General features: G+C 35.5%; 1 protein-coding gene across 2 annotated transcripts in view; it reads right to left on the bottom strand.

Moving 5' to 3' along the window:
* Positions 1 to 9,278, bottom strand: part of adgrl2a (adhesion G protein-coupled receptor L2a) — a 334,526-nt gene extending 325,248 nt beyond the window's left edge. For both annotated transcript variants that reach the window (XM_088598895.1, XM_088598896.1), the window contains exon 1: positions 9,061 to 9,278. The gene's annotated coding sequence lies outside the window, so the exon portion shown is untranslated. The remainder of the gene's footprint in view (positions 1 to 9,060) is intronic.
* Positions 9,279 to 11,668: the final 2,390 nt, after the last annotated feature.

Raw genomic sequence — 11,668 nt, 5'->3', positions numbered from 1 at the left:
ATGTATCCCGTGTATTGAACCCGTGTGTGTGCGTTGTTAGTTGTTCTGACGATTGATTTTCTAAAAGCCCCGACGAACAACCTCGTTATTACTGCTACAATTAATAATTGTCTCAGTAAACCCATCAAAACCACTACAATGGTAATGGAGAGAAGAGGAGATACTATGACCAATGTTGAGGAGACAAATGGAGGAAAACTGAAACAAGTTGATGACTTTAAATACCTTGGATCAAAACTGGTAAAGGGAGGAGAAACACTGGAGGCAGTAAAACAAAGAGTGAAAGCTGGATGGAACAAGTGGAGAGAAATAACTGGAATAATCTGTGACAGGAAAATTCCCAGAAAGTTAAAGTGCAAAATGTACAAGACTGTGATTAGACCTGTACTACTATATGGAGCTGAATGCTTGGCAGTTGGAAAGAGGGAAGAGAACTTGATGAGAAGAACTGAAATGAGGATGTTGAGATGGATTCTGCAGATTTCAATGAAGGATAAGATCAGAAATGAAGAAATCCGTAGACGATGTAGGGTGGTGGATGTGGTTGAGAAGATGCGAGAGGCGAGGTTACGGTAGTATGGACATATCATGAGGAGGGAAGTTGAGGAAGTAACAAAGAGGGTAATGGAATTTGAGGTGGAAGGTAACAGAGGAAGAGGCAGGCCTAGAAAGAGATGGATAGATTGTGTGAGAAAAAATATGGAGGTATGTGAAGTGAGTGAGGAAGATGTGCTCGACAGAGACAAATGGAGAAGAGCAACCAAAGCAGCTGACCCCAGGACAGTCTGGGACTAAGGCTGTGAAAAAGAAGAAGAAGAAGAATAAAAATCCCTCTCTCACCCGCAGTGCTGGCTGTGCTGAATTTCACTCCACAAAGTCTGAGACTCTGTGCATACATTGTTTGTAAACAAACCGGTTTCACAGGTTTTTTTCTCACCTTCTTCATTTTCAAAGGAGAATAGGGCAAGTCTTCCAATGAAAGGCAGTCCACCTTCCCCCCACGAACAGACTGACAATTGTTTTCTTAGAAAAACAGATTCACAAGGCAAAGCTGTTTCACTCTTCTGTGTAAAAAAACGGTTTGAACACCATGGCTGCTGTTTTTAATAAGCTGCTGAGTAAAGAATAGGAATGTTCCTGCTGTTAGCAGTATTGTGTATGAAGTTTTATGTACAGGCTGCGAAAACTTTCACAAGTAGAGGTATTTAAAATTAGGTTGGGCAAACGATTTTTTTAATTCTTACAAAATAAATCAAAAAGGAGATATAATGATGTGTTCCTGCTTAGACATTGCATGACTTTAAAAGCCATAAAAACATGTTTAGATAGTTAATAACCACTTTTTATGCACGAAAACAGGTGATTTTTCTTCCCCCGATCAGCTAAGAATCTCTGTGTACATTGTAAGGTTTTTACTTCTTAATTAAATGTTTAAAATACACGTTTCGGATAGAAAAAATCATATTCTGTTGTCTTCCTCGTATGTAGAACAAATCAGCAGGTATTTTTTTCCCCCAATCAGAGGCTCTGAAAACAGCGTGCCGCCCACTGCGCTGCATCAGAGGGGGAGGTAGCACCGAGAGAGGGAGGAAGCGTGGAGCTCAGTATTGCACAATGCCCGTAAAGCACCAATTGCATCTGCATTCATAACTTAGTGTTTAAAACAGCACTCCAGGCGAGAGAGAGAGAGAGCGAGAGCACCCTAGCCGGGTGCTCCTCGGCCGCAGTGCCAGGTGCACAAGCAACATCGGGTTTGTGCCCTACACCCTGTGGTACAGCTGTGTACATACAGTATGAACATGTTGTGATATTTAGATATATAAAAAATGTCAATATAATGCCAATAATATTTGCTATTTTAGTTTTTCAAAGAAATGTTTATTTGTTAAAAGAAAACTCGTAGCGATTGCTGGATTTAAACACCTGACCTCATGCTTATAAGTCAGTCGGTATCACATTAATCAGTCGCTATTAATTTCTTTAGATACGCGATTATATTCCCTATTAATCAAATTCTAAAAGTATGCTTTTGTTTACTCCGATAACGAGCGTTTTTGCAGAAAAGCTTAAAACTATCACTTTTCTCACAAAGTATATAAACGTACAGTCATATGGTCAGGAGGAGCACGTTAAAACGTTTCCGTATTAACCACATGTAAGATTTTGATGCTTCAAATGTTTAGGGAGAAATGGAATACTGGTGTGTATTTTTTCTTTAAACTACCAAGACCAGCCATATACAGTACAGTTTACATAATAATATGTTTATGTTCCTAAATTAATATCTTTTATGAGCACGTGAAAGGCATGGTGAATCGAAGATTCTCAAGACTTACTTTGTATGATTGGAAACGAATGTGTGATCGGATCAACAAAATGCTGTGGTGTTACTTTTTGTCAATAAAAAAATAGTATTTTCGTTTACAAAGATGGTTACAAAGAATGTGGACCAGGGTAATACTTTGAGTTTAGAGCTTGTCCAAGGTCATTCATTATTAATATTATTAGTAATATCTTCGGTAAAGACTTTGATGCAAGTAATATCAAGTAATATACAGTGCATCTTACTTCCCAGACACTGCCTAGGTCTCGTTATACCTCCAACCTGAGTAGACAAGTAAAGAGGAAACTGGAGAGAGATGTTACTGTGAGACCAATGACAACTTTAAATGAGATACAATAGAATTCATAGACTGAAATGGGAGGAAATGTGAATCAGTGAACAAAATCCTAAAGTCTTCACAAAAGTATAATAAAATATTATTAATATTAAAAATAAACCATCTCAAAGCTAGCATGGAGTTTGCAACAAAACACTTGTTCAAATCTTACCTCACTGATCGCTGTCACTTTGTCTCTCTCAATTGGTACAGGTCTGAAATTGGTCTTGTTAAGTCTGGTGTTCCTCAGAGATCAATAGTGGACTCCTTGCTCTTCAGCATTTACATGTTTCCACTTGGTCAGCTTTTAAGATCACATGGCCTCAGCTTTAATTTTTACACTGACGATACTCAAATATACATCCATTCCAAACACTGATTTGGCTGTCTCTATTCTATCTAATTGCATCTCTGACATTAAAATTTGGATGACTCAAAACTTCCTTCATCTCAACTACGACAAGACCGAAGTCATGCTTGTTGGCACCCCCATCAACTTCGTAAAGCCAGTCCTGTAACCTTATCTGTAAATGGTTCTTTACTTGAGCTTCAATCAAAATTGAAAAACCTTAGGGTTATATTCAATTTTGGCTTAACATTCGACCCACATGTGCAGCATACTGTCAAAACATCTTTTTTTCACCTCAGAAGGACTTCGCCCTATGCTATCACTAACTGTGGCTGAAAAGCTGATCAACACATTTGTGTTCTCTCAAATTGACTACTGTAATGCTCTACTCACTAGGCTATCTAAATCTACTCTGAACAAACTGCAGTATGTCCAAAATTCAGCAGCCAGAATCCTGACCAGGTCTAGTGCAAGTGTTCACATTACTCCTATCCTGGAGTCCTTGCCCTGGCTGCCAGTCAAATTCCGTGTAGACTTTGAAATCATCATGCTCACCTATAAAGCTCTGCATGGCTTGGCACCTCAGTACCTGTCTGAACTATTATCGCCCTACTCCCCACCTCGCAACCTTCGCTCTTCTAATTCTGTTCTCCTTACTGTCCCCCAAGCCCATCTACATTGTATGTGTGACAGGGCCTTCTCCTGTTATGCCCCTAAGCTCTGGAACTCTCTCCCGAAGGATATCAGAGAGTAACCTTCTCTAAACTCCTTCAAATCCAGACTCAAAACCCTCTTCTTCAGAAAAGCCTTTACTTAACTGGTTTCATTCTTCACCCCTCCGCTTTTAGTACCAACATCCACGGTCTCCTCTTTATATTGTAATTGTGTTTTATCTTGTGTATTCTTCTTATTTATTGTTGTTGTCATCCTGTAAAGCGCTTTGAGAAGCCACCTTTAAAGGCGCTATATAAAATAAAGTTTATTATTATATTACTTGAGTGATCCTGCAAAAAAAACCCACTATTATTATTATTATTATTATTATTATTATTATTATTATTATTATTATTATGTGGCAAAATATATTGTGGTACAGATGGCTTACAGATGTAACTATCCAGAATGCGCCAGGTATCAGGTAGCACACCACATCATGATGAAAAGCACCGCTTCTCAATGTTTTTTAAAAATATTATTTTTAATAAACTGATGCAGGACTGCACTACTCTGTAAAACAGCGAGGCGACACAGTTAAACCAGTACCATAGCTGCATGTGGTTGTCATAGAAATCATTACAGTATTAAATGTTTATTAACCCATTAATGCTGTCCTGCACTATTCATACTGTATGCATACTATACTAGAGAAAAAAAAATTACATCAAATACATTGATCACATTATTGAGACAGGAAGTTGTTAAAAGTAAATAAAAACCTATATTAAAAACGAATCAGAGGATAGATTAAAATTAATTTTGATTTGAGTTACTTTGTCAGTTGTTTACTGTATAGTAAGTTTCACTGAAATCAATACAAGTCTGAACTACAGTATATTTAGATCAGTATATTTAAATTGTTTATATCACAATTTTCCACTAAAGTGCAATATGCTGCGTTCAAAAACATGTATGCAATATGATTTTAATGACCGCTTGCAAAATAGCTAATAATGGCATCTAGATGAAGGCAGTCTGCAAGAATGACACAAATTGGGACTATAGTGTAGTTGATGTACTGTATGGTATAGTACTGTTTGTATATCATTAGATACAGTATGACAATGTGATTCTTGTGTGTGTCACATGGAGAATCATAGTCTTATCAGTCATGTATTTGACTAACATGGCCGACGCTTTAAAACTACAGTGCAGTAAATGCTATGAAGGAAATATTTCCTGCTCCATTTTAAATGACTTTGTACAACATACAAACGTTGGAGGATTTTTAATCATCTTAAATCGCACAATGTGCTCTGTTTGTGCTGTTGAAAGTAATTCAGTTTTTGCTCCCAAGATTAGTGCCTTTTTTGAGTTTCATGACCTCACTCAGCCCCCAGAGAGTGCTTTATATTGTCATATAGTTGAACAGTAAATTGCACAGTAAGAACTGATTTTTATGTATAAAAAAGTTAAGGTTTCTAAAAACATAAGATAATAGATATTATATAAATAAAATTTGTGAAAGAAATCACAAATAGTGGTCTTGTGAACATCAGTGGTTTGAAATTTATGTTATGTTATTACACGTTACTGTTATTGCTATTGTGTTAGTACCTATTGTCTTATCTTCTGTCCTATTTATATACTGCACCTGAGCGACTAATGAGAAACACTTTTCATTATACTACGCGCCTGTGTAAGTTGAATTGAATTGAAATAAAACAAAACTATAGGAGCATGGACAAAGAGATGTCCAGTCTACATACACAGAACCTGTAATTGTAATGGATTATTTCACAACAGTGAAAAAACATGAGAAATACAGTATCATAACACAGAGATTTTCCTGATATACTAATTTAGTAGAATTCACAAGTACAGGTGAAATGGCCCATAGTGGCAAACTATCTCACAAGAGCTTACACAAAGGCCCAGAAACTTCATTTGGACATTACTGTATATAAACTGATCAATTAAAACAGAACAAGTGCATTACAACATCTTTTCACCTTAAGCATTAATGGAATTTATTCCCAAATGCCCCCATTCTCCCACACATTCAGTCATCCAATCTGACTGATGCACTGGCAATTCAGTGGTTGAATTCTTGCCTGCCATGCAGAAGGCCTAGGTTTAATTCCTGGCAAATGCACAATTTGTATCTGTAACATATAGGGATAATAAAGATTCACTAATTCTAAAATAAATATAATAAACAATATTCATTGAATGTTTTATTAATTTTAAATATCACAGTGTGTTAAATATTAAATTAATATCAATTATAAATGTAGTTCTCACTAAATTATAAATAAATTGAATAACCATTTGAATCTAAATTGAAATAGGTTTGAATAGTTCAATACAATTTTAAAGAATTAAATTTAATTTAACACAATATCTTATTCATAGTCATTTGTAATAGATATAAAACTGGAAAAATGAACCCTAGTTATCTATGGCCATTCAGAGATGGGGACAGGGTAGCATGATTAAAAAGCAGATAATAATATTCTCATCTGTTAGTGCTCTTTAGTAGCTTCTGAGCTACTGTCGGTCCCTTGGCCATAAGCCCTTTTAGGGCGGGGGGGATATTACATTACAAGGAACTTTGCTGTTTTGTAACAAACTCTGTATAGTTAGGGTACACAATTTTTGGATGTGAGGACAACACCTGCAAATTGATTTCTCCGTGTGTTTCTAGGGATGGATATTTTGCATTGCAATGCCAGTATTTTCCATACATTTGTGTGAATTGTAAAATTTGTTCAAGTATGTGTTGTCTTTTGTTATTAATTTGAACCTTGCAATTGTTCATGGGAAATATAGTTAAAACAAGAACATAAAATCTTTCCAACAATAATGACAGCAAGTGACTGAGTTAGAGAATGTTGTTGTACCTTATTTTTAAAAAAGCTTCGTCTACTGCTATCAGCTATCTAAATATATATTTATATTAAATAAATTAACTTAAATGTATAACATTCATAAACATTATTACACGTATACCAAAATTTTCCTTTAACTATTCCATATTAAGTGGAATTTAAAGCAGCAGTACACCAGATTAAATTAAGTAACATTTCACTACCATCCAACACACCATAAGTGTCACCCATTGATCTTGTTTGGGCAGTGAAAAGCTAACTTTGGCAAGCCAAATCATACCATGGTGTACCACATTTTGCTTACTGTGGTTTTCATGTGCATTCTGGATGGCCAAATCATTTTGGCCTAAATGCCAAGCATTATGTTTGGTGCAAGCCCAACACAGCACATCTCCCAGTGAACACCATCCATATCGTCAGGCATGGTGGTAGCATAATCATAGTGTGGAGATAATTTTCATCAGCTAACTGGAAAATACGTTATGACTGAAGGAAAAATAGATGGAGTCAAGTACAGGCAAATACTGGCGGATAATCTGTTTTAGTCTTCTAAATACCTAAAACTGGGACAAATATTCATTTTTCAGCAGGAAAATGATCCGGAGCACAAGACCAAAGTTACATTGCGGAGGCTTAAAAATAAGAAAGTTGTCCTTGAGTGGCCTTTCAAATCAATGTGCTTTGGTGGTAGAGCTTTATCAAAGAGCCGTTGCAGCTGCCAAAGGTACTTCCATCAAAATTTGAGTCCGAAAACTTATCCAATCAAAATAGTTTTAGTTTTTTCTTTCTCTTTTGCTTTTTTTAACATCCTTAGAGACCATCAGTTTTGGCATTCAGGTTGCCACAGTGGTCACAGTGCTAGGGCCCTGGGTTCAATTCCTATGGAGCCATCTGTGTGGAGTTTGTATGTTCTCCCCATGTTTGCATGGGTTACCTCGTGGTGCTCCTGTGTCCTCCCACAGTTCATAGACATACTGGGAGGTTAATTGGTTTCTGTAAAAATTGGTCCTGGTATGAGTGTGTCCATGTTTGTGTCTGTGTGTGCCCTGTGATGGACTGGTGTCCCATCCAAGGTTATCCAGACTTGCCCCTGTTGCTTGCCTGAATGGGCTGGTTCTCCCCCATGACCCTGTGTTGGATAAAGCGGTTAGAGAATGTATGAATGAAGTTTTTAAAATGTGTATGGATTTTTTAAAATAATTTCCCAAAATGAGACACATTAGAAAAGGTCTGAATACTGTTGCAAGACACTCTAAATGGAGCTTATTTAAAAGAACATTAACCACTAAACTAAGAGATCTAAAGTGTATGGTCAAACACATTTTAATTTAGATGTAAATATACACTATTATAATTCACTGCTGCCCTTTCTATAAGTGCAACACAATTTAAAAAAACCAAGAATAAAAATGTAGTTTCTAACTGTAAATTTTAGGACTTGAAAGAATTGTCATTTAAATGGATAAATGATTTAATAAAGCAAGGTTTGACTGCAAACATAAAAATATATCTCACTGCAAAACTAGTATTCATTAATTTTCAAAAAACAACTGTTGAACTATGCACTCGAATTTACATTTCCTTAACAAGGTTTGATATTTTACATTTCAGTGGTAGAAGAAAAGGCAAGGACTGCTTTCATAATTACAGAGACCAAAACAAAAATGTAACAATGAAGGATATCCGTGAAAGTATTCATGAGCTGAGCAATACTGTATATTCTTAAATTGATCAGTGTGTGCATTTTACAGTAAAGCTATAGTAGTGCTGCATATTACAATAATTTTCCAGTAAATGTACACAACTCATACTGGGAGAAATTAACACAGTCACATATGAGATGATGAAAAAATCATTCATAATCTTTAGTTCATCTAGCTGCCTCAAAATCACTTCTGGGAGATTTGAATTTTTATTTTTTCAACAAGCACTACCAGCCAGCTATTCTCATTGAAGCATTTATCAAAACACTGTATGGGCACTGAATTTCCCATTGGATTTAAAACTGTCACACCTACAGAATTATAAGTTGACTCTTGACTGAATGTTGTTTTCTTTACTCATACAGTAACTTCTTCACAGAGATGCCACCTCTCCCTCACATAAACTCAGCTTTCAGGGTACAGTATTACTATAACTTGTTTTTTAGTATAAAAATAATTCTTAAATGTTAATGATGTTAAAAAGTCAGACAAAATTAGTTTTGAAAATCTACAAGACATTTACAAGCTTTCAGATTGGAAAGAAAATTCCAGCAAGAAGGTGCTCTATTTGTAAGACAGCTTCAACTATTAAAACTTTCTTTTCCACACAGACATTCATCAGAGTTTGTCCAGTCCTATGTTCACATCAGTCAAACACTTTAACAGTTTTGTTCTGCTTTTGCCCATGCAGGATGTGTCTTTTTTAAATAATCCTTTCCAATGAATTTTGGTTTCAGGCAAAAAAAAGAAAAGAAAAGAAAGACAGCCATGCTATCAGATGACAGGATAATTACACATACCTTTCTGAACAGGCAGGGGTGAAAGGTAGATCCTCGGAAGGGCTGCCGCAGGTAAAACAAGGCAGACGATACAGTAAAATTCTGTCTGTTCAATCACTTTAGACAACGAGTTCTGGGGGAGAAAAAAAAAAACTAGTGAAGGAGTGACCTTCTATAGCTAAGGCCTCTTCGTGAATCAAACATACTCTATTTGCGAAGCCCGGTGCCAGTGATTTGCATTGATTATCTCCACTTCAACAGATACATTTAAATTAATCTGGCACAGCAGTGAGAGGCAGTGAGAAATTCTGGAGAGCGTGGAATGGATTAGCAGGTTCATGCAGCCCCTAAATAACAGGAGGAGCTATAGCTCCCTCTTCATGCCACACTGGTGAGATCAGTCCTTAAGATAACACAGCAAAAGCACATTCTCTGATCCTTCACTTTACAAACAAAACTTTTAAAATCACTGAGGCTTTTGAAACAGCAGGAAACCAGACAGTGGAATTTGTAGTACGTTATGTATCAGTTGATGGAGAATGAACACTGTTAATGTAAAAGAAATTTGAGCATCAATTCAGTTTGAAAAAATCTATATAATGCTGAACTAGAACAAATATATTTGTATTTTCCTGGACACTTAAAAAAAGACTGATTTAAATATATAAAATATAAATATTTTCTATGCCTGAGCATTCTTGTGTTTAGTGGAGCACAAATACTTACAGTTTCTCCATTTTAAAATGATAATGCTGATTTCCTTTTCAAATTATGAGTATTTTATTATTTCAGACAAATCATTTATGGATGACCTGCATGTCAGGTTTTAAAGTAGGTCACACCAAAATTATTTAAAACTATAATTAATGCAAATTCTACTCTCAGCATTGCCTCTGATAAACATTATAGTTATATGTACAATCGCAAAAAGATGGAATAAAATAAAAAATATATATTATTTGCTGTTCTTTCACTTCATTTCAACCTCTGATTAGTCGAACGTAGGTACAGTAGCTCCACCAAAACAGGTAAGTAAAACAAAACTCTTTACTTCACTTCAGCATTAGCAATTGCAACAACTAACAGTCAACGGTATTTATTTTTAGAAGACGAGTGTTGGTTAAGTTCTAAATTTGCAAGTAGAACCATTTTTTTCTCCTAGTTTCACAACTACTTACCAACAATTACCAACAATTACGCAGTGTATTACAGAACATAAGAATCAATCATACAGCTTTTCAAAGACTTTAGGTAATTCTTCTTTAAGTACGGGGTAAAGAAGAGAAAAAAAAGAGAAACTCACAACAGAGTACAGTAAAAGCAGAACAGGGCAGACAGGTTACATACAAGCACAACCAGGAAGTCAACAACAATTCCAATACTGAATTACAATTTAAAACTACAAGACTGCTGTTTGAGATAAAGTTTTTATTTTGATTTTGACAAACAGCATCAGAACAGCAATGCATTAACCAAGAATGTTGTAACATTTCCCTTCTATCTCCCTCCTCCCCAGTGCACTCTGCAACCTTGCCCTAAAACTACAAGACTTTCTAAATCAAATCTGCAGCACTCAGAAAAGCATTTATACCAGATCAAGTCAAAAAAGAGAGAAGAGAAAAATGTTAGTTTTAGGGAAAAAACAAGAAGAATAGACATTTTCAATTTTAGATTTGAAAAAAGCAGTGTCTTAAATATTTTTTTCAAGCAGAACATATATTTCTTATTACAATGGCAATCCTTAAGATGAAAAGGAATATAAAAAAACTATGTTCGGATAAATCATTTATTAAGAACAGATACCAAATATTTTTTATTCTGCTTCTTCAACTGATGCCAGTGTTTCTCATGTCTAGGGAAATGGTGGAAGACATTACATTTCAAAATGGTATGATTTTTCTAGCATATAGTAGCTTTCTCAGCTGTAATGATTGAATTGTATATTGTTTTCCTTTTAAGATAAGATAAGATAAGATCACTTTATTGGCCGTATACAATTTCTTGTATTACGAATTTGTCTTTTTGCATACCCCCGCTTGCTCTCCATGAGACACACAGACAGGGGGTTAAGGGCCTTGCTCAGGGGCTCAACGGAGTAGGATTCCTCTGCTGGCCACGGGATATGAACCAGCAACCTTCCAGCCACGGGCACAGATCCTTAGCCACAGAGTCACTGCACCATCCTTTTAAATAATTTTAAAATCTCTCTTTTAAATAGGAAAAAAAAATTATATATTAATGGAATAGGCTCCCAAAATATAAGAAGATTATGAAGCCAAGAATACACATTCTTAACATTACCTTGGTTATCAGCAACTTGCATATACATACTGTATGAACACAAAGTATTTACAATCCATATTCCAGATTATAGCATTCCAATATCACATTCATTCATGTGAATGATTCTAGTCATGAAGCATACTGCTGAGGTGCATTGATTATAGTCAACTATGCTTTTTTTAACATCAGTACATGTATTAATTCTGTTTTACATATATTATGTGAAACAATAGTTCTTTAATATTACTACAATTATAAAGCATCAAACAATGTTTAGAAACACAATTACTACTTTTTCAAGATCTGAGGTGAAATTGTCTTTATGGATTTTGAGAACTCAGGAATA

The sequence above is a fragment of the Lepisosteus platostomus genome, chromosome 11 (genome assembly GCF_059453375.1).
Source record: "Lepisosteus platostomus isolate fLepPlt1 chromosome 11, fLepPlt1.hap1, whole genome shotgun sequence".
Classification (NCBI taxonomy): domain Eukaryota; kingdom Metazoa; phylum Chordata; class Actinopteri; order Semionotiformes; family Lepisosteidae; genus Lepisosteus; species Lepisosteus platostomus.
The sequence above is the reverse complement of the archived record's forward strand: the minus strand, read 5'-3'. Positions and strand labels throughout refer to the sequence as shown.